The sequence below is a fragment of the Henckelia pumila genome, chromosome 3 (genome assembly GCF_033568475.1).
Source record: "Henckelia pumila isolate YLH828 chromosome 3, ASM3356847v2, whole genome shotgun sequence".
Lineage (NCBI taxonomy): Eukaryota > Viridiplantae > Streptophyta > Magnoliopsida > Lamiales > Gesneriaceae > Henckelia > Henckelia pumila.
The window spans coordinates 138,620,049-138,639,388 of NC_133122.1; the positions used below are offsets into that span (position 1 = coordinate 138,620,049).

Consider the following 19,340-nt stretch of genomic DNA (forward strand, 5'->3'; position numbering starts at 1 on the left):
ATGGAAGGGTTGTGTCAGTAGCTCGGGATTAAAGACATAGCCCATCCCAGGTGGATGTAGGAGGCTGGAAAGACCAAGTCTTCGTGACCCAGTCAACGCCTATTTTTCAGGGGCACGATCCCCACGTTATCATAACCCCGATCCTCCTGGCTTGATCGTGCGGAACAGGTATACGTGCTCGTACCCACGATTCAGATCGTGATCATTATCTAGAAATTGCGGAGTGGAACTTTCACTCCAAGGCCTACAAATACCTTACCACATGTATAAATAAAGGTACGTTCATCTTAACCCCAAAAAGCACTATACTTATCATTTTTCTTTAAGCCCACTCTATTTCTGAATCTAACTTAAGCATCGGAGTAGCCCCGCCGAAAAATATTCCAGCGCCCCACTAATGTGTTTTTGCTGTATTTCCCTTGTGTGCAGATCATCTTTACCCAGGGAAAAAATATCACTCACCATCCTTACCAGCCCGGCTAACTCGTCAAGCCCACCTAGCTACCCTGACAGCCCGGGCATTCGATTCAGCAAAACAACATCAATATTGTCTCTGAACCGGCAAGAAATTAACCATATAAAAAGATTGTTTATAATATTTTATAAGCATCATTATTTGACCATATTTTAGGGAATTTATGTTTGTAATTTTTATTGTCTATTTTTAGTCATGTTAACCGATAATTTGTCATTTTAATCATGTACTTGGATTTTTATTCTTTTTCAATTTTTGTTCCTCTCATGGTGAATTTTTTTTATTTTTTTTAGTTTGTAATTTACATATTTTTGTCAATATAATTTTTGTCATTTGACTTGTATGTCCTTTTTTTTCATTTGTTGTCTCTTTTTTATCAAAAAAAAATGATGAACTTCGATCGAACTAAGACCAAAAGTGAAAAAATGCAAATTACAAGACTAAAAAAAATAACAACTTATGATAACATGATAAAAATAAAAAATAAATTCAAGTTACATTACTCAAAATGCAAATTTATTTCTTACATGATCATGAGTATATAAAAAAAAATCGTACCACAAAAAATTATATAATTTCCTTGTATTATAAATTTATAAGGATATTATGAGCGGCTAATTAAAAAAAACAAACAAACTAACTCTGAACACACTCAATTGGTGGAAGGACCTAACTTTTAAAGTTTGGACTCAATATCAAGAACAAATTTTGTTCTCCAAATCCTGAATGAATTGCTCCAAATTTCTGTCAAAGGATCCATTAACTTGTATTGCATTATGCAACATTATCTTTGCTTTATCCACTTCCTACCTCAGCCTCAATCTTACAGCTTCACTCATCAGATTCTTGATCTTTTCCGCAACTTCTTCCCTATGAACCGAAACTCCATCTGAAAGATCAATTCCAAACTTAAAATCTTCAACTATCAACTTCCTATTCGTAGGTTGATCGAATATAAACGGATGACAAATCATCGGAACGCCGCACCAGACTACCGAATTCCAGCCACAATGACTCAAGAACACCCCAACTGCGGGATTCGAAAGAACTTTAATCTGATCACACCATGGAAACTGTTGAGAAATGTCTATCAAACCATGCCTTGTAAGTTTTGTGGGCCTCGGAAGGACTCCTAATATCTTTTGGGCCAACTCAAGTTACAGTCAATGGCCATGACTTATTTGTGATTGGGCCCAATAAGGATAAAGTAGTTATTAGGAGCCCATCATCGTGCTAGCCGTTGAGGATCAGGCGTTTGTTTATAACTGATTCGGGACTTCTTTCTTGAGGTATAACAAACACAGATATTAATAAGGTCGATTGATTCATATCAAGAAGCAACTCTCCAGAAAACTCAAGAAGGGAATACACAGCTGAATCGATAGATTCAAAAGAGAAGAAAGACCAAAAAGACCAGAGAGCAGCTAGGGATTGAGGATAGAAGCTCAATCTGGGAATCTGTAAATCTGAGTCTATTTTGTTCTTTGTTGTTCTATCGGTCAAAGTGTATTGAATCTTGTTGTTGGTTTAATAAGAAGTGGCTATCTCCCGTGGATGTAGGCTCGTTATAGCCGAACCACATAAATAGGTGTTCTTGATTTTATTGCTTTTATTTTACTGCCCAAATCATATGAAAACTTTAAGGATGCTATGCTGTGTGGAAGAGATCAATCTATCTCTTTGGAAGAAGTTCAATCAGCTATTCAATCAAAGGAGTTGCAAAGGAAGATTCAACTCACTGGAATGTCTCTTGGAGAAGGACTTAATGTGAGGGGCAGAGCAGAAAAGAGGGTTCAAAGAACAGTTAAGTCCAGGCCTAGATCAAAGAGTAAAACCAGATACAAATGCTTTACTTGTCACAAGGAGAGACATTTTAAAAGGGACTGTCCAGAAAAAAAGAAAATGGTGTTTGAAAGACAAGATGATAATGGGGAAGTGGCTCTGGCATCCGATGAGTATGATACAGCAGAAGCACTTGTAGTGGCAGAAAATGATATGAAGAATGCTTGGATACTAGATTCAGGTTGTACTTACCACATGTGTCCAGTAAAGTCGTGGTTTGAACAATTAACAAAAACAGATCAGGGTATGGTATTACTAGGGAATGATAAGTCTTGTAAGGTCAAGGGAATTGGAACTATTAGGTTACAAATGCATTATGGGATGAACAGATTGTTCAAGGATGTTAGATTTGTACCAGAGCTAAAGAGAAACTTAATCTCTTTAGGTACACTGGAATCAAATGGATACTCTTTCAAATCTGAAGCTGGAATGATGAAAGTTTCCAAGGGTTCGATGGTAGTTATGAAAGGGAAGAGGGTGAACTCTTTGTATGTCTTACAAGCAAAAACAGTAATAGGAGGATCAGTCATAGTTCATGAAGCTCAAGACAAGTCAAGTCTTTGGCATATGAGACTTGGTCACTTGAGTGAAAAAAGCATGATGGAACTATCTAAAAGAGAACTTCTTTGTTGGGATAAGATTCAAGGACTTGAACTCTGTGATTATTGCATTTTAGGGAAGGCAAAGAGAGTTAAGTTTGGTCAAGGCAAACACACTGCCTCCAAACCTTTAAAGTACATCCATTCGGATCTGTGGGGTCCCTCAAAAACCTACACTGTGAGACCTCGATTCTAAACATTTAAATAAGGAGTAAACAACCAAGATCTAATAGCTAGAAGAAAGGAAGGAAAGAGAACCAAACAAACAAAATTTTTTTTTTTTTTTTTAAACTTGGAGGGCCGCGCTCGGGCGGCCATAAATAGCCGCGCGAGCGCGCCCCTGGGCAGAAACATTGCCCAGCTCCCGGATGGGGGTATGCTCGGGCTGCCATAAATAGCAGCTCGGGCGCCCCCCCCTGCAGAAGAATAAAACAGCAGAAAACATGCTGGCCACTCCGATAACACCCAATCCGATGCAATCCAAATCAACACATTCATTAAAATAGCAGTTCCTTCGATTAGTACATGAAGTTCTAGAGTTTAACAACTACTCCAAACTATAACATGTCATGATAACAACACGGCAAAGCTTGCATGTCAATACAACATAATAACGAAGTTCGATATCTAAACATGTTCTAACGACGCTAGGTAGACATGCTGACACGACTTCTAAACCGAGTCTCACTGCTACAACTTTCCCTCGGAGCTAACCATGCCTCTTCTGACTGGATCCTGCCCCACCTGTTGCCAAGCACACAAACAAAACAAAGCAACAGCCGGATAACCGGTGAAAACGACATTCCCAGTAAAAGCAACATATCAAGCAATATAACGATAAACATGCTTTCAATTCAAGAACGAAATCAAAGCAACGTAATGAAATGCATGTCTTTAAACCGGGATATCAAATGTGATAAACGAGGGATTGCTGCTGTGCTTTTGGGATCCCGAGGATGAGATCACGTAACAACTCACCGACTCTCCCAATTGAGGTGGTGCCACGTATCCCACTCCTCTAGACTTTGGGCAACCATAATGAGTATGCTAGCACTAGGCGAAATACTACAACCTAGGCCACTCAATCATAGTTCCCAAACGTCTAAACAAAAAGGGCGGTTCTGCCCGCTGAAAACAAGATTGGCTCAAGATGAATGCATAACAGAAACATAATGCATAAGCCATTTAACAAAAGCCAAAGAAATCAAACAAAACACAAGTTCTTCATGCTAGAACAAGTGTAGATGCAAGTATGTGATTTCAAAAGGGAAAACTCGAGAACCACAGTCTTGAGTATGCTATCCCGCTACGATGACTGCTTTTACCTTTCAATGCAGTAGTTCCAACTTCAGGAAAGCTACAACAAAAGATTGTATCAACAACTATACAATCTAAACAACAACTACGGATCAAGGTAAATCTCATTACCGATCTTCGTCCAACTCTGAAACGATCAATCAGCTGCTAACTCAGGGCTTGACAACTCCAAACGAATCTGTTCAGATACAAGAGATTGATCAACAACAAAGACCAACTTACAAGCCAAGTTCAACAACTCAAAAACGGTTCGAAACCCTCAAAACTCAAACCGACGGCATAACGGCTATAAACTGAACAAACCGGAAACGCAGACAGCAGTTCAATACTGATATCAACTCAATTCAATGCTAAAACCACAACAACAAGACAAACCCAACAAATCTCAAAACCCACATTTTCGAATAATACTTCCAAAAATCATAACAATTCCGAACGTTGCTCTATTTCAAAACCGACAGATAATAAACGATCATAACTCGGTAGAGAACAACATACTCGAATATAGAACGATTCTAACAACATCCAAAAACTAGAATGTGCCGGATCAAAGAAGAACTTACGATAAAATAGAGCTCTCACTGCAGTGATCGATAATCTGCCTTCAGAAATAAATTCCAACGGCCGGATCGAGCTCGGGCTGAAATCTAGGAGCTTGGAGAAAGCTTGGGGCGTTTCAATGGAGGGGAGGCGGCTAAGGGAAGGTGATGAATGAATAATACAAGACATTTCCCTTATAAATATCTAATAAAACCCATATTTGCGTTTTAGTCCCTGAAAAATCCAAAATTTGCAAAAAGGACCCTGATCAAAATCAAACCGGCTCGAGAACTCTGTAATCTCTGATTAACTCAAATAAACTCATTTAAGATAAAAACGGGGCGTTACAATTCTCCCCCACTAAGAAGAGATTTCGTCCTCGAAATCAAAGAGAACCACAACTCATAAGATTGAATAAAGAACTAAAGACAGTAAGAAGAACTCACGTCATCCGAATAACTCTGGAAAACGCTGTCTCATGCTAGACTCTGTCTCCCAAGTTGCTTCCTCGATGCCGTGACGGCTCCACTGCACTTTCACCAACGGAATCAACTTGGTTCTGAGTTGCTTTTCTTTCCGATCAAGGATCTGAATCGATCGCTCAAAGTAGCTCAGAGTCTCGTCTAACTCGGCTTCGTCAGGCTGCAGAACATGAGAAGGATCTGGATGATACTTTCGCAGCATAGAGACGTGAAAAATGTCGTGAATACCAGATAAAGACGGAGGAAGTGCAAGTCTGTAGGCAAGATCGCCTATCTTCTCGAGAATCTCGTACGGCCCGATGAATCTCGTAGATAACTTCCCTCTCTTACCGAATCTGACGGTGCCTCTGAACGCAGAAATCTTAAGGAAAACACGGTCTCCCTGCTCAAAACTCAGAGGTCGACGTCTGACATTCGCATACTTTGCCTGTCTATCTTGAGCTGACTTTATTCTGGTCTGAATGATCTTAACCCGCTCTACCATATCTCTAAGCATATCCGGTCCCAAATCTGGTGACTCGGACAAATCATCCCAAAACAACGGAGATCGGCATTTCTTACCATACAATGCCTCAAAAGGCACCATACCGATACTTGCTTGGAAGCTGTTGTTGTAAGAAAACTCGACAAGAGGCAAAGAATCCTGCCAACTAGTGCCAAAGTCTAGCACTACCGCTCGCAGCATATCCTCTAACATCTGGATAGTCCGCTCTGACTGTCCATCGGTCTGAGGATGATAAGCTGTACTCAGATGCAATCGAGTACCAAGTGCCCCCTGAAGACTGTGCCAAAAGTGATAAGTGAATCTAGGATCTCTGTCTGAAACGATCGACTTCGGCACACCATGCAATCTCACAACATTGCTAACATACAACTCAGCCATCTGATCATGACGATACGTCATCCTGTACGGAATAAAACACGCAGACTTCGTCAATCGGTCGATCACTACCCAAATGGCATCGCATCCTCGAACGGATCGTGGTAGCTTCGTGACGAAATCCATAGAAATGTGATCCCATTTCCATTCAGGAACAGATAAGCTGTGCAATAGTCCGCCTGGTCGCTTCCGCTCTGCTTTCACTTGCTGACAGTTCAAACACCGAGATACAAACCTCGCAACATCGCCCTTCATTCTCTTCCACCAGAACTGACTCTTCAGATCGTTGTACATCTTACGACCTCCAGGATGAACACTGAACCGACTGCAATGAGCCTCTCGGAGAATACGCTGTCTCAACTCCGAAATATCAGGCACAACAATACGGTTATTCACGAACAAGAAGTCATCTCTAACCTGGAATTCTGACTGATGCCCAGATCTGACTTTCTCTACTGAAACCTGAATGCTCGGCTCAGACTTCTGTGCTTCTCTGATTGCAATAAACAACTCTGGTTTGGCTTGAATAGCAAACACTCTGATAGTCTCCCTATCTGTTTCAAACTCTAAACCAGAAGTGCAACAATTATCGATCAACTGAGAAACACCAATAGTAGAAAGAGATAAAGAACAAAGCTTTCGGCTCAACGCATCTGCAACTGCATTCGACTTCCCCGGATAATACTTGATCTCACAGTCGAAATCTTTCAATAGATCTAACCACCTTCTCTGTCTCATATTCAGCTCTGCCTGAGAAAACAAGTACTTAAGACTCTTATGATCAGAAAAGATCTCGAAGGACTCACCATAAAGATAGTGACGCCAGATCTTCAAAGCAAAGACGATCGCAGCTAGTTCAAGATCATGAATCGGATAACGAGTCTCGTGCGGTTTTAGCTGCCTCGATGCATACGCCACCACATGCTTATGCTGCATAAGAACACAACCCAAGCCTCGGTTAGAAGCATCACAATAGACTGTGAAACCTCCAGTACCCTCGGAATAGAAAGAATTGGAGCACTGGTCAGTCTCCTCTTCAGATCAACGAAGCTAGCCTCACAATCTGGAGTCCAAACAAAAGGCGCATTCTTCTGAGTCAGCTGGGTAATTGGCTTGGCAATAGACGAGAAACCCTCGATGAAACGACGGTAATAACCAGCTAAACCCATGAAACTCCAGATCTCAGGTACTGATGTCGGTCTAGGCCAATTCATAGCCGCTTCGATCTTGCTGGGATCGACAGAAATCCCATCTTCAGAAATAATATGACCGAGAAAGACAACTCGATCTAACCAAAACTCACACTTAGACAGCTTGGCAAACAACTGCTCAACTCGCAAAATCTGCAGTACGGTCCTCAAGTGCTCTGCATGGTCAGTACGGTTCTTCGAGTAGATAAGAATATCATTGATGAAAATAATGACAAACTCATCTAAATAACGCTGAAAGATACGGTTCATCAAACCCATAAAAACCGCTGGAGCGTTAGTCAATCCGAACGGCATGACTATAAACTCAAAGTGACCATACCTCGTCCTGAATGCTGTCTTAGGAACGTCTTCCTCTCGCACTCTCAACTGGTGATAACCTGACCTCAGATCAATCTTAGAGTAGACAGAAGAACCCTGCAGTTGATCAAACAAGTCATCTATTCTGGGTAAAGGATACCTGTTTTTAACTGTAGCCTGATTCAATTGACGGTAGTCGATACAGAGCCGCATAGAACCATCCTTCTTCCGAACGAATAGAACAGGAGCACCCCAAGGCGATACACTAGGTCTGATGTATCCCTTGGCAATCAAATCCTCAAGTTGCTCCTTCAACTCTCTCAATTCAACAAGTGTCATACGATAAGGAGCTTTCGAAATAGGTTGAGTACCTGGAACTAAGTCAATGCTGAATTCGATTTCTCGAATAGGTGGCAAACCAGGAACATCTTCCGGGAACACATCTGCAAAATCTCTAACCACTGGTATATCGACCAAAGCTGGGCTAGATTTCAGTACATCAATGGCATACACCAAAAATCCTTCTGCACCTTTCTGTAGCAAACGAGTCATAGATAACACTGAAATCAAAGAAATTCTAGATCGAGAACCCTTACCAAAGAATTTCCACTCGTCTGCCATTTCAGGTCTGAACCTGACAATTTTCTGAAAACAATCGACTGTCGCCCTGTACTTGGTTAAAGCATCTATCCCGACAATACAATAAAAATCTGACAGTCCAAGTACAATACAATCGAATTCTAACAAATTTCCTTCAAAACACAGTTCACAGTTCCTGACTAGTCTGACAGAAACAATTCCTCCACCCAAAGGTGAAGTAACAGCTACTACTGTAGGCAACAATTCAGTTGGCAAAGCATGCAATAACACAAATTTCTCAGAGATAAAGGAATGGGAAGCACCCGTATCTATCAATACATGAGCAGAATAACCGAAAATCGAATAGTTACCTGCTATGACATCGTCAGGCACTGCCTGAGCCTGATCCTCTGTCAATGAAAAGACTCGTGCTTGCTGTCTCGGAGGCTGATTTGCACTAGAGTTACCTCCTTGTCGGTTCTGCTGCTGAGGCTGGAAAGAGTGCACTGCAGAAGACTGCCTCTCAGACTGAGCTGCAGGTCTAGACGAACTCCCACTCTGAGCTCTATCTCTGTTACGTTGAGGGCACACTTTAGAGAAGTGTCCCGGTTGCTGACAGGTGTTACAATTACCAAAGACTCCCACACACTGATCCGATGAGTGTCTTCCTCCACACTTGCTGCAGTACAAAGATGAGGACCCAGAACTCGGTCCTGAACCGAATTGCTTCGAACCACTGGAACTGGAAGAACTGTTTCCTTGCCTCTTAAACTGCTTACCTCTTGCTTTGTACTGATCCTTTCTGTTTCCCCCACTGCTACCACCTTCAAACCTCTGCTGCTGGTTCTGATGTTGAGGTGGCTGGTTCTGGTACTGAGATGGTTGGTTCTGATACTGCCTCTACTGCTGAGGTGCCCCCTGATTACCTCTTTGCCTCCACAAGCCTGCTTCTGCTCCCTTTGCGTAATTCATGGCATCCGCAAAGTTGCTAGGCCTGTTGGTGTTAACCAACGTGAAGACATCGGGGTTCAACCCGTTGATGAACTGATCTGCCTTAGCTTCTTCATCTCCGGCAATTAGCGGTGCAAAACGCAACAGAATATCGAACTTAGCCACGTACTCTTCAATGTTCAGATTCCCTTGCTTCAGATTTGCAAACTCTGCTCCCTTATCCTTACGATACGAGATAGGGAAAAATCGCTTATAAAACTCAGATTTAAAAAGAGTCCAAGTAAACTCTGTACCTCTACTCTCAATTGCTTTCTTTGTCATGATCCACCAGCTTTTAGCACCACCACGCAGCTGATGAATTACTAACCTGATTCGGCGGTCATCTGTGTAGTCAATGGAATCGAACAACTGATCCATATCATCCAACCAACTCTCACAGTCAACTGGATTTTCTGAACCCATCAACAATGGCGGATTGAACGACTGAAACCTCTTCAGCAAGGTTTCCATAGGAGTCGCTGAAGCATCCAACTGATCAACTTCAGTGCTAGCTTGCTCAGTCGCAGGGATAACTGGCGGTGTGTTTCTGTTTATCGCTCGACGAGGACCCATCTGATAATCAAAGGTTAGGACACGAGGTACTCGATCGCTACAACCAGTGCCCTTACAACCGCTTGAAATACCGGATACCAGCCGATAACAGGAACAGATATATCTCAAGTAGATCATGCTTTATTAATTTAAATCACAGAACCATGTAATTCAAATACTGCTCAAACAATAAAACATGCTCACATGGAATTAAGTACGCAATAATTAATTCAAACACATGCGAGGAGTCAATGCACACAGACTCGATCTACCCCGCTCGCTCTAGTTCGACCAAGAATCTTAATGCTCTGATACCACTTAATGTGAGACCTCGATTCTAAACATCTAAATAAGGAGTAAACAACCAAGATCTAATAGCTAGAAGAAAGGAAGGAAAGAGAACCAAACAAACAAAAAAATTTTTTTTTTTTTTTAAACTTAGAGGGCCGCGCTCGGGCGGCCATAAATAGCCGCGCGAGCGCGCCCCTGGGCAGAAACATTGCCCAGCTCCCGGATGGGGGTATGCTCGGGCTGCCATAAATAGCAGCTCGGGCGCCCCCCCCCCTGCAGAAGAATAAAACAGCAGAAAACATGCTGGCCACTCCGATAACACCCAATCCGATGCAATCCAAATCAACACATTCATTAAAATAGCAGTTCCTTCGATTAGTACATGAAGTTCTAGAGTTTAACAACTACTCCAAACTATAACATGCCATGATAACAGCACGGCAAAGCTTGCATGTCAATACAACATAATAACGAAGTTCGATATCTAAACATGTTCTAACGACGCTAGGTAGACATGCTGACACGACTTCTAAACCGAGTCTCACTGCTACAACTTTCCCTCGGAGCTAACCATGCCTCTTCTGACTGGATCCTGCCCCACCTGTTGCCAAGCACACAAACAAAACAAAGCAACAGCCGGATAACCGGTGAGAACGATATTCCCAGTAAAAGCAACATATCAAGAAATATAACGATAAACATGCTTTCAATTCAAGAACGAAATCAAAGCAACGTAATGAAATGCATGTCTTTTAACCGGGATATCAAATGTGATAAACGAGGGATTGCTGCTGTGCTTTTGGGATCCTGAGGATGAGATCACGTAACAACTCACCGACTCTCCCAATCGAGGTGGTGCCACGTATCCCACTCCTCTAGACTTTGGGCAACCATAATGAGTATGCTAGCACTAGGCGAAATACTACAACCTAGGCCACTCAATCATAGTTCCCAAACGTCTAAACAAAAAGGGCGGTTCTGCCCGCTGAAAACAAGATTGGCTCAAGATGAATGCATAACAGAAACATAACGCATAAGCCATTTAACAAAAGCCAAAGAAATCAAACAAAACACAAGTTCTTCATGCTAGAACAAGTGTAGATGCAAGTATGTGATTTCAAAAGGGAAAACTCGATAACCACAGTCTCGAGTATGCTATCCCGCTACGATGACTGCTTTTACCTTTCAATGCAGTAGTTCCAACTTCAGGAAAGCTACAACAAAAGATTGTATCAACAACTATACAATCTAAACAACAACTACGGATCAAGGTAAATCTCATTACCGATCTTCGTCCAACTCTGAAACAATCAATCAGCTGCTAACTCAGGGCTTGACAACTCCAAACGAATCTGTTCAGATACAAGAGATTGATCAACAACAAAGACCAACTTACAAGCCAAGTTCAACAACTCAAAAACGGTTCAAAACCCTCAAAACTCAAACCGACGGCATAACGGCTATAAACTGAACAAATCGGCAACGCAGACAGTAGTTCAATACTGATATCAACTCAATTCAATGCTAAAACCACAACAACAAGACAAACCCAACAAATCTCAAAACCCACATTTTCGAATAATACTTCCAAAAATCATAACAATTCCGAACGTCGCTCTATTTCAAAACCGACAGATAATAAACGATCATAACTCGGTAGAGAACAACATACTCGAATATAGAACGATTCTAACAACATCCAAAAACTAGAATGTGCCGTATCGAAGAAGAACTTACGATAAAACAGAGCTCTCACTGCAGTGATCGATAATCTGCCTTCAGAAATAAATTCCAACGGCCGGATCGAGCTCGGGCTGAAATCTAGGAGCTTGGAGAAAGCTTGGGGCGTTTCAATGGAGGGGAGGCGGCTAAGGGAAGGTGATGAATGAATAATACAAGACATTTCCCTTATAAATATCTAATAAAACCCATATTTGCGTTTAGTCCCTGAAAAATCCAAAATTTGAAAAAAGGACCCTGATCAAAATCAAACCGGCTCGAGAACTCTGTAATCACTGATTAACTCAAATAAACTCATTTAAGATAAAAAACGGGGCGTTACATACACTCATGGAGGTAGCCGATATTTTATGTCAATCATTGATGATTACTCAAAAATGGTTTGGACTTACCTCCTTAAAACTAAGGATGAGGCTTCTGGAAAATTCAAGGAATGGATTGAAATGGCAGAAAACAAATCAGGACATAAAGTCAAGTTCCTAAGGACAAATAATGGTTTGGTGTTCTTATCCAAGGAATTCAAAGATCTGTGTTCACAAAGGGGAATATCAAGACACTTCACAGTTCCTTACACACCCCAGCAAAATGGAGTGGCAGAAAGGATGAATCGTACACTATTGGAAAGGGTACGGTGCTTAATCTTGAATGCAGGTCTCCCTAAGACTTTCTGGGGTGAAGCTCTAGACACTGCAACATATCTGATAAATATGAGTCCCTCCAGTAGTTTAAACTTCAAAACACCTCTTGAACTTTGGAAGGGAACAGCAGCCAACTATGCCAATCTAAGAATATTTGGTTGTCTACCATATGCACACATAAAGCAATCTAAGAATATTTGGTTGTCTACCATATGCACACATAAAGCAAGATAAACTGGAACCAAGGGCTTTGAAATGCATCTTCATAGGATATCCAGAAGGGGTCAAGGGTTACAAACTATGGAACTTGGAGCCAACTGGACCAAGGTGTTTCAATTCAAGAGATGTGACCTTTGATGAAACAAGAATGATATATAACTTGAGAAAGGCAGAGCTTAAAGCAGAAAGTGAAATCCCTACTGATAAGGCTCAAGTTGAGGTGGAGTTACAGGAAATGGACAAGGTAGAACCTCAACACCTTCAGGAACAACAAGAGGCTACTGAGGCTGTCCTACCTCAAACCGAGACAAATCTGGAATCCTATAAATTAGCAAGGGACGGACAAAGAAGGAAAATAAGGCCTCCTGTCAGATACTCAGATGCAAATTTGGTTTCATATGCTTTAAGTACAGCAGAACAGGTGGAGTATGGTGAACCATCATCATATAAGGAGGCTATGCTAAGTAAACACAAGGATCAGTGGAAGTTGGCAATTCAAGAAGAACTAAATTCACTCCTCTACAACAAGACTTTGGAATTGGTTGATAAACCAAAACATCAAAGGATCATAGGCTGTAAATGGATTTATAAGATTAAAGAAGATTTTACAGCATCAAACAAAGTCAAATTCAAAGCCAGATTGTTGGCCAAAGGATACTCACAAATTGAAGGAGTGGATTTCAATGAGATTTATTCCCCTGTAGTGAAACACTGCTCAATAAGGATGATTCTTGCCATAGTCACTCAAATGAATTTAGAGCTCGAACAACTTGATGTAAAAAACAGCTTTCCTTCATGGTGATTTAGAGGAGACTATTTTCATGGAGCCTCCTGAAGGTTATCTTATTCCAGGAGGTAAAAGTAAAGTCTGTCTACTCAAACGATCTCTCTATGGTTTTGAACAAAGTCCCAGGCAGTGGTACATGAAATTTGATGAGTTTATGATGAAAATAGACTTCCACAGGAGCTGTTATGACACATGTGTATACTTCAAAGAAGAGCTGGATCATTCAAAGACATATCTTCTATTATATGTTGACGACATGCTAATAGCAAGTAAAAGCAAGGCTGGAATTCAGAAATTAAAAGGAAAGTTGAATTCTGAATTTGAAATGAAGGATCTAGGAAAAGCTAAGAAGATATTGGGGATGAAAATTCAGAGAAACAGGAAGAAAGGAAATTTGTTCCTAAGTCAAGGAGATTACCTTGCCAAGGTACTGCTAAGGTTCAATATGCAAGAATGCAAATCTGTTACCACACCACTTGGACAACATATGAAGCTATCATCAGAACAATCCCCTACAGAAGATGATCAGAAGAAATAAATGGAATCCATATCTTATGCAAATGGAGTGGGTAGTATAATGTATGCTATGGTGTGTAGCAGGCCAGATTTGGCTTGTGCAATAAGTGTTGTTTCTAGGTTTATGGCAAATCCAGGGTTACAACATTGGGAGTCTCTTAAGTGGATACTAAGGTACTTAAGGGGAACAGAAAGCATTGGACTGCTGTATCAAAAGCAAGAAATTGGACAGAAACCAGTAGTAGGATTTGTTGATTCCGATTATGCTGGAAACATTGATACAAGGAAATCTTTAACCGGCTATGTGTTTACAATGTATGGGACTGCTATAAGTTGGAAAGCTAACCTACAATCTGTGGTTGCTCTTTCAACCACATAGGCATAGTATATAGCCATGACAGAAGCTATAAAAGAAGCACTTTGGCTAAGAGGATTGATCACAGAGCTTGGGTTGAAACAAGAACAAGTGGTGGTCCACTGTGATAGCCAAAGTGCCATTTATCTTTCCAAGCATCAGACTTTCCATGAAAGAACCAAGCACATAGATGTAAAACTTCATTTTGTCAGGGACATAATTGGAAAATGAGAGATCAAAGTGGAAAAGATCAGTACAAATGAGAATCCAGCAGATGCTCTAACAAAGACATTGCCTCATTCGAAGTTTAAGTATTGCTTAGACTTGATTGGAGCAATGGAGGTAAAGTAACTATTAAGCAGAATGGGAAGGAGATCAACCATGGTTATTAGACAAGGTGGAGATTTGTTTAGAAATGTCTATCAAACCATGCCTTATAAGTTTTGTGGGCCTCGGAAGGACTCCTAATATCTTTTGGGCCAACTCAAGTTACAGTCAATGACCATGACTTATTTGTGATTGGGCCCAATAAGGATAAAGTAGTTATTAGGAAGCCCATAATCGTGCTAGCCGTTGAGGATCAGGCGTTTGTTTATAACTGATTCGGGACTTCTTTCTTGAGGTATAACAAACACAGAGATTAATAAGGTCGATTGATTCATATCAAGAAGCAACTCTCCAGAAAACTCAAGAAGGGAATACACAGCTGAATCGGCAGATTCAAAAGAGAAGAAAGACCGAAAAGATCAGAGAGCAGCTAGGGATTGAGGATAGAAGCTCAATCCGGGAATCTGTAAATCTGAGTCTATTTTGTTCTTTGTTGTTCTATCGATCAAAGTGTATTGAATCTTGTTGTTGGTTTAATAAGAAGTGGCTATCTCCCGTGGATGTAGGCTCGTTATAGCCGAACCACGTAAATAGGTGTTCTTGATTTTATTGCTTTGATTTTACTGCCTTAGTTATTGATCTTGCTGGGGAAATTGATTGACATAAAAGGAGACTTCTCTGTATTGTTCTTGGGGTTAATTGTATCGGATTAGATTGGTTAGACAAACATATTAACAGAAACAAGCAACCCTTTATCTTTAGCATCATCTTCGAATCCATCCGGTAGAGCATGAGTTCCGTCGAAGCTCACGATGTCGGCTCGAATTATCCATATGAAGTTTACTTCACTAAGTAGAAGCCCGTATGCTATTTCTTGAATCTCTTGCTTACTGATCTGAGCCAGGCTGCCGAAGGAGACATACAGAACCAAGCCCGAACGCTTGGATTCGAGCCATTTTTCGCAGTCGGATTCGGCCCATAAACTCTTGGTGATTGTAAGTGGTACTGTACAATTCGGGATGAAATTTACAAGGCCGATTGCATAAGAAGTTTGTTTCTGGTTGAGAGCTGAGAGAGCTTGAAATTCGAGTTCTTCCACTGTGTTGCGTAAGATAAAATCTGATTTCTTGAGCTCTTCAAATGCTTTGATTGAAATTATTTGCCCTTGTGTTGCTGTTTCCGATTCTTTTAGATTAGCCATCAAGTCTTTTGTGGTTATTGCCTCAATTCCAGGTAGGTACCTTATTTCTTCCTTAACATTGTCTAATATATACACACCATGAAAAAACTTACTTCAATAATAATGGGACATGTATATATTTTGACTATTTGTGATTTCAAAAAATGATTAATTGAAAATGTAAAAATATTTAACATAGAGCACGAGAGTGGATTTGAATCAACGTTTTTTGGCATAAAATCACTTTTCATCCCTAGGGGTAGTTTTTCGTATTACCTTACTATAAATATTGGTATGAAAAAAATTCATACCGATATCGATAGTAAAATTCCAAAACTTTAGTACGAAAAAAATCCATATTGATACCGTATAGATACCGAAAAAAAATTCGGTATATCGAAAAAATGTCTGTATATCAAAAAAAATTCGGTACGATATGCCAAAATTTCGATATTTCGGTACGGTATGTCAGCCCTAGACTCATCCCACGGAAAATTGAAGTTTTACTTGCATTTTTGCAATATTTTTGGTTTTTTATGTTATCGAAATTGAATCTCAGTAAGGGATGTAAATGAGACGAACAGTTCGCGAACAGTTCGGGTCTCGGCTCGTTAAAAGTTCATTCGAGCTCGTTTAATGAGGCTCGTTAAGGCAAACGAACCAAGCTCGAGCTTTACAATATTCGGCTCATTAGCTCGTGAACATGCTCGTTAACAGGCTCGTTAACAAGCTCGTAAGTCATCTCTTAGACGAAAAAATAATAGTATTGATATTTAATTTATAAATTTACACTTTACTTATGAAAAATATTGAAAAATTTATAAAAATTAATTTATTAGAATAAAATTACAAATTTTAATAATATTATTATATTTTTTCAAATATATAATTTAGTTTTTAATTAATTTAATGAATATTTAAATTTATAGCTTAAATATATTAAGCTCGTTTAGGCTCGATAAAAGCTCGAATAAGCTCGTGAGCCATGAATATATTCGTTAAATAAGCTCGGGCTCGGCTCGTTTATAAATAAACCGAGCTTGAACATTCAAAAGCTCAGCTCGGCTCGGCTCAACTCGTTTACATCCCTAATCTCAGTCATGTATCTCTCTATTTTTACCACATCACCATATCCACGAATGAGGGCCACGCTTGAGAAATGAAGATGACTTGCTTAATTTGACGACTGACATACAAAAATCTCAAAGAGACAATTAAATATGATGCTACTAACAACCTCAAATATTTCAACCGTATAGTCGCAATTGAAATATGCTAATTTTGAATTTTAATGTGATATATATTTTAATTGGAAAAAGCATTTTTTCTTAATTAAGTTGGCTAAATTAAATAAAACGTTTGATCCTCTAGTTAATATGGATCCTATGTTTCTTTTATACCAATTTTTTTTACATGTAAACATCGTTATATCAGTAATAATATCCTGAATCTTATGTATCATTGGAAAAAAACTACATTATTAGTTCTGTAAGTTGACTTGTTTTGGGTTTTAATCTTATAATTTATCAAAGTTTGATCAAATTCCTATCAGTTGATTATTTTTTTGGTCTTTTTTTTTGCCTGAAACCATTAAATCCATGAAATATGATTAATTGGCACCGATGCTCTCGCACGTGGCACATGTCACGACTCACGAGAGTAAACCCTATATATGTTAAAACACATTAAAATTCATCTAAGGAAACAGAAATGTGAAAATGAAGTACTACAACCCTCAATATATATATACTTCAAAATGAGAGGAGAAAGGTTTATAGTTTTCTCTTTTATTTTTATTTTTAGTTAGTGTAATGCATGAATGTGCGAGAAAGAGGCGCGCCCGCGCATGTCCACTGAGCGCCCGCGTCGTCGTATTTTTTTATTTGAGGAGTCTGGGTTTTTATGGAAACTTTTGGGTTTTTCTTGGGCTTATCTTGGACGATTTTTATGGCATATAAAAGGAATTTTTTGAGTCATATGAGGATTATCAGCCGTCATACACACAATTATTTTGAGAGCGCAATTTCATGAGATTTTGGGGGATCGAGCATTGAAGAATACTTGGAATGAAGACGAAGAATTTTCAACCGGACACGGAAGAAAGACTACGGCTTTGTTATTCTATCTTTATTTATCTTTTGAGTGTAGAATTATGTTTGGATTTTTAAACATGATTTGGTTTGTTTTGAATTTGAATAAGAACTAAACTTTTCTAGTCTAGAGGTCGACGTAGATTGGTTGAGACATATTCATGAATCTTTGATTTTAATGAATTGAATTTCTGTAGATTAATTGTGTTTCTAGAATCGAATGTTTTCTTAATTTACTGGCCATAAATTGAGTTGTTATATTTATTTGAAATCTGGCACTCAGGAGACGGGATTTTGAATAAGATCAATAGAAACTACACTGTTAATTGTTAATATAGCTCGGGAGAGTATATAACCTTAATAGAACCTTTAAGGAACATCGTTTTATAAATATCACTGCATCTATATTTTTAATAGGAATATTAAAATTGAACTGTATTGATACACTCTATTTGTTGCTCGGGAGAGGGGAATAGAATAATTTAAGTGTTCTTGGTTATTAATTGAAAAAAATTCATGAAATAGATTATTTAGGAATGAATATTGTCAAGACCAAGTGAAATCAAAACATCTAGACTATTTTTTCTCTGATAAATAATCTCTTAAAATTTATGTGTGCGTGAGCTTGATAATTTCTTCTATTTATTTAATTATTCAGCAAATCTCTAAAGTTTAATTTTCTAAATAAAATTAGGACTATTTTAATTATAAATATTGAATATTTTCATATTACTCCTCGTGGGATCGACACTTTACTCATTTTTTACTAAAACTTGACAACCGTGCGCTTGCGAGCGTAAATTTCGCAACAAGTTTTTGGCGTCATTGTCGGGGTGCTGTTTTTTGATTTTGTTTAGTCTTGTTACCAATTCGTCTACGATCCTGCATCAGCGATTATGCAGGGTCGTCTTAGCAAGCGTGTGGTGGATATATTGAGTGTGGATGAAGGTTACTGTGATGCCCTTTGAAGCCAGTTTGATTGCTAAATTGATGGCTGGATTGATATGTCCTTGGTACGGAAGTGGGATTACAATAGCATGAAGTGCTTTGCGAGTTGGCTTCGCCATGCTTTTTTTATTCACAAGAGATCAGGATCATAATTAGAGGTAGCTAGGATATATATATATATAAGATTTTTGTATCATTTCTTTTCTCAAAACATTTTTCAATTATATAAATATAAATCGATTAAAATCATGGTAGAAGACCTAACTCTTATAAAATATATTATAGCTAGACATGTATATATATAGTTTTTGAAATTTTTATTTCATATTAATTCTTTAATTTTATAAGTTTTTTGATTCGGTTCCGTTCCGTGTCATAACTCACAATTGAACTAATGTTCAACAAAGTACGGGTGTAACTTTTGATAATTCATATAAGGTGTGCCGTGTGCTAGACGAGGTCCAAATAATAATATTTAATCTTAT

The 19,340-nt window shown here is 39.2% G+C and overlaps 1 pseudogene; it reads right to left on the reverse strand.

Moving 5' to 3' along the window:
* Nucleotides 1-1,170: 1,170 nt before the first annotated feature.
* LOC140889609 (UDP-glycosyltransferase 86A2-like) lies at nt 1,171-18,974 on the reverse strand (annotated as a pseudogene).
* Nucleotides 18,975-19,340: the final 366 nt, after the last annotated feature.